Consider the following 5754-nt stretch of genomic DNA (forward strand, 5'->3'; position numbering starts at 1 on the left):
TAAGAACCGTGCAATATCCGAAAATTTTCACAATTTCTAAAAAAATCACTTTTTAACGAACTTTTCGAATTTTTTATCTTAACCATTCAACGAGCTAAAAGATACTGACTGCATGAAATGGTACATGCTTCTTGTGTCTGCATTTACTTTCAAACATATTCTTTTTTTTCTCTTAGCGTGTCTTTCACTTAGGCTTGAAAATTACCATGAGTAATTCATAAATTGTCGTGCACAGGTGTGTGTCAGCGAACATGAATGAGAGAAAAATGAGCAGGGAACTGCACAAATGTTTTGTGATTGACATTTGTGAGGTTTTTGGCTGTTTTGTAGAAAATAAAATTTATTTTTCATTCAACTTGTGAAAAATTTTATTTTTACTCATTATTTTTTATGATCGTTATGACATGGACGTAACATGATTGCTTGTTTACTAATTTTTGATAATAGCGCTAATAATATAAGAACGTGAAGAGTGATTTAGTTAATATATGTGAAATATTGTTGTTTTTAATTCTTTTAGTGATTATATCAGAGTTTAGAAGCTAAACATTTAGGATTTTTATTGATTTGGTAACAGAATAGCCGCTTTTAAGCGTCCAGTAAACTTTATTTTTCATAAAAGTGCAGTTAAAAATGTAGAATTTCGATAAAATTATCCAAAATCTCAACTTTTGTAATAACGTTCTTTTGAGATTCAAATAATATTTCTATATTTCATAGTTGAACACCCTTTTTATACAAAATTTCAGTCAAAAGTTGAACTCCGAATAATAAACATTACAAGATTATTTAAAATTCAATTTAAAAGTTAAAATTCTAAGATCTGCTTCAAAAGTCAATCGAATCTTCACTGGATGTGCCATTAGATTATTATTAAATTTTTTTTTTAACTAAGCAATCAACTTGAAAATGTGTGAATATCAAGTCTTAACTTCAGTTGCTCATTTTCTTTATAATTTTCATCAATTTTTCCGCATTTCACAAGTGTAAGTTTAATTCTTTAATAAACAAATCAAATGACTCTCTTTAATACTTGTAATTCCTATAAAATGCAGAGATTATTAACCTGTCATCGCATGTATTACTTGAGATGATGTTAGAAATTCCATTCTGTACATTTCATGTTGATTTATTTACAACTTTTATTGCATCAACTAAAATTTCTTTCATTGAGTTAATTTTATAATCTTTTTAGCGATTACGTTTTATAGTCTGCAGTCAAAAAAGAGGAAAGGATCACGGTAAAGCCCATTTTTTGTATTTGCATGCTTTGAGACAAATGTAAACACCTGCTCGCGTACATAATACAATAAAATTGACTTTCAATCCCCACTTTCACTTATTTTTGATATTTTAATTAGTCAAGTGCATTTACAGTGTCTGGCATCGCTAATATTGCACCTAAACAGTCGCCCTAAATACAGCAATAAATCTTTCAGCAGAAAACTGTGTGAAATATTGCATTTCTGAATTTTTCACGTGAGTTCAGACACAGAAACCCAGTGAATGATCGCATGAAGGAAAAAAGTAAATAAAAACGTACGAGAGAATGAGTAAAACAAGGAAAAATAAATTCTCAGGTGTTGTTGCATGACTCGTAGGTGGATTTTTCTATTTATAAAATCTCAATAAATTAGCATTGCAGACAACTCGGTGCTTCCTCTCGCTCTCAATATTTTTTTAACTGTTTGTTATTCATAGCTTAGTAATAAACAAAAATTAATAAGATCCATCGCGGTCGTTGAACCTTTTTTGAATAGCTTGATGTTGCGAGACATTTTCATAATGTGCATCCTTTGACTGACTGATGTACTGTGATTTTCATATCTGATTCATTAAATGCATGATGTGATTCTTGTTTATTCAGTCAGAAGGTAATTAATTGAGATCAGTCAAACATGATTGCATCAATCGTGATGCCTTATTCCTGCTGAATTTCTGAAAGATTGAATTTCTTTATTTTCGAAGTTGAAAATTTGAATTTTCCGAACTCGAAATTTTCTCACTTGAGAACTTTAATCCTGAATTTTAACTAGATTCTGCCTTGATTGTTCAGTAGAATGTTCGAGAACTACTTGAGGAGAGTGAGCAGATAATTTGACAAAATATTAAGCTCAAGAACAAGTATTAAAGGACTTAAACCTTTAAACTTTAAATTTTAATGATTTCGAACATGAAAAAAGCTACGAAAAAGTGCGGGAAAATTTGAATTTCAAAATTAACGACATTTTTCCTTCAGTTTTCTTCAACTTTGCTCCATTTTTTTCTTCCCTGTCTACATAAATTGTGACATCGATTTATTTTTGACGACAAACACGACAGAAAAAGTATTTTAAGGAAGACATAAATTTTTCCGGGTTTTTTGATTGTCAGTGCCGTTGATAGAGAAGAATAACTTTTCAATCAGTACAGGAGACAAGACAATTAGTCGACATTGTAACTTAACGATCATACGATTGCAAGCCATAAAATTCACCAGACTGTAAACCTTCTCGAATATTTTCATATTTTTCATAACTTTACTTAAATCTTTTCTCATCTCAGTGGACGCCATGCGTTTTTAAAGTGTCATGTCACAATGCATTTAATGTAATTTAATGCACAATAATTGTGAAAAAGTGTTTTTCCTTCATTTACTCTTGTTCAATTTTACAACTGCAATAACTTTTTGTGACGTTCGTGAGAAACTGAATAATAGAGATGAAAAAAAGACATTTAAAGGCACAATGAACATGAAAAATTGGAAATAATTTCAATGTCCTCATGCATAAATTTCGATGCAATTTCAGTAGCGTGCATTCTGTGTCAATTATTTTTAATTGTTTGCATGCCACACTGATGTCGTCTTAAAATTCTTTATAAGATTAAACATCCATTTTGTGAATTAAGGAAAATTTATTTGGGGTCCGGAAATTCTTGTCTTGCAACAAAGCATGAAATGTGAATGATCTTTTCATCCTACAACTTTCATGTCAATGAACGAAATTGGGGAAAAAATTTATGATCGACTATAAATATTTGCAAGATTTTTGCAGAATGGACAGTTCACATGTTGCCTGTCTACATCAATTAGATACGTGTTTTATGGAAATATTCATAAATATCAATAGATAGATGACCCAAATATTTCATGTTTATGACAGAACAGAAATGTCGTCAGCGATTTTGATGAGTGTTGGACAAATGTATCACAAGATTGGTTAAATTTCTCCTAGTAATCTGTATTTGATCAACAGACAAGTTCGAATCAAATAACAGAAATACGTTAAAAAATGTTCAAATGCTTTAAATCCGTGCATTCTTCGTCTGATTGCTGAGATCTCGCATCTTTGAGATTTCATATCTCAGCCAACCATCCTATAATCAGCGAAGGTGCATGAGGGCTCATTACTGCATTTAGAGTTCGTTGAAAGCTGGATCTGTCTTTAGATAACTTCTGCCAGTTAATTTTTTCCAGCTCTTTTGCATTGTTGCTCACACTATTATCACACGAGCTCTTAGGTCTACCTCGAAATCTCTTTCCATCCAGAAAGTCACCAGTTATAAATTTAAATATTGAGACATCATCTCTTCTTCTATAGACGTGACCAGCCCATTTTAACCGATTTATTCGAAGTACTTTGACTATTTCAGCATCTCTGGCCTTACAGATCAACAGTGATACATGGGCTCTCTCAGATGATGCTTAAAGCTGGCTCTATTTCGGCTTCCGCCTGCCAATTTCCAACACCAAAAGCAATACTGTTTCTATCGACAACTAAATTCTACGTCATCTTTGATGAATCAATAAATCGATCTCATCACAAGTCTCTCCAGACACCAAGCGACTCTTGAATCATAGTGTTTTTATTCAATTCAAAAATCCACCCTATCCATTAATAAACAATAAACATTTTGTTACAGCTTTTTCACCAAAAGCCGTAATGGTGTTCCTAGCAATTAAAATTAAAATTTTAATATGAATGAGATTAACCCACGAATTTTGTAAAAGTAACAATGAAAATATTGTTATAGGATCTGCCAAAAAATGTCTTCTTTTCTGATTATTTGCAATAAACGAATGAAATTCTTTTACGATCCACGAATGAAGTAATAAAAAGTAAAATGAAGCTCATGTGAGGTCAATTTCTTCCTTTCTCTTGTAAAATATAAATAAAATAAAAAAGATTGTGAAAAATTTCAGATACTTAATTGAAATGAATTACTGAAAAATTCAGAGCAAATCTGAACTTCCTTGACTATGACTGTCATCGCGAATGTGTGAATGTAAATTTATAAAAAAAAAATTGTTGGTGGAAAAAGACAAGAAAAACACAAACAGAACCTACATTTTTTCATCTGTTAATTAATTTCCATGCCCACCCAATTTTTATTGTGTTCGTCATTCTCACTCCAATCAGAACTAACTAACTGTATGGAGGACTCGTGGTTGTGAAGATTATTTGTTTTAGCACTTCATCATCAACGCGCTGATTTATTCCTCATTAATTTTCGATAAATCTCCTTCTTTCTTTTTGCGATTTACAAGATTTTCTTCTGCTTTGCATTTTTCTTTCATATCCGTCAAGTGTTGATTTTTTAACATAAACTGCCCCGATACATACAACAGAACATTATAATCGCATCTGTATCATTTCGAAATATTCAACATAAATATCTACACATGATCAGTCGCGTAAGACTTTTTTTTCTTCATCGTGCTGATACACGCAAAAAAGATTCGAAGTAGAACGTCGCTCTATTTTTATATTCGTTCGTGAGCATGTATTGAGTTGTTGCTCTTCTCACATTCACAGTGAATATGTGTTCACTGCTACGATTACACTTGCTGCTTGGGATTTCATGAAAGAAAGAAAAGAAGATGAGGAAAAAAAATCTGTGAAAAACTTACAGGGTTGGAGTTTATGTTGGGAAGATGAAGATGTAAACTGGATGTTTCTTGCCGCCGCAACTCTTATTGTGCAGTAGATCTTCAAATATATTTGTTTGAACATTATTAACAATCTAAAATGCTGCAAAATCAATTAATTGCTGATTAATCTGCAAATTTACGATTTAATGATGAATATCTTGATTTATTCTAAAATTTCGTATTTTTATGAAGTCTTATGACCTGGAAAATGTCGAGAAACTCATAGTAGATACATAACTTCACTCCAAAATATAGTAATACTTACCGAATTGTGTTATTTAATCGAAAATTATTAAATTTATAAAACAATGTGTTTCACTTTGCGGGGTTTGAAACTACGAATTCGCCTGTTACAAGAGAAAAGTTGCTGTGAATTTGCCCTGATTTGAAATTAAAATGACAGTTGAGAATTCACTGAACCTTTCTTAGACATGAACAGGACATTAATTTCCCACTAACAAGTTATAACGTATTATTATCCATTCAAATTTAGAATAAAATTTATAAACTGAGCATCAATTAAATTCAAATCATCAAAATTTTGTCAAAATTGCACATCAATTCCCAAAAGTTATCATAGAAAAATTTCCCAAAACATAAAATCAATCTTTGATCTTCGTGTGTCTATAACGATTTTGTCCATAAATCTCTCTTGCAACATTTCATGTCTTCTGCTTCACAGATAAATCCCTCAGGAAAATGAGTTTTGCAAAAAAAGAATGAAAAATTCAACACCAGAGAAAAGCTGATCATCCAATACATGTGTGTATAAGTCACACGATCACACATCTTCGGTGAGATGGCAAAAAAGTGGAAAATATTTTCAAGAGAATTTTCCTTTC

This window comes from Chironomus tepperi, unplaced genomic scaffold (genome assembly GCF_022539635.2).
Source record: "Chironomus tepperi strain 1889 unplaced genomic scaffold, CSIRO-AGI_Ctep_v1 contig_33, whole genome shotgun sequence".
Taxonomy (NCBI): Eukaryota; Metazoa; Arthropoda; class Insecta; order Diptera; family Chironomidae; genus Chironomus; species Chironomus tepperi.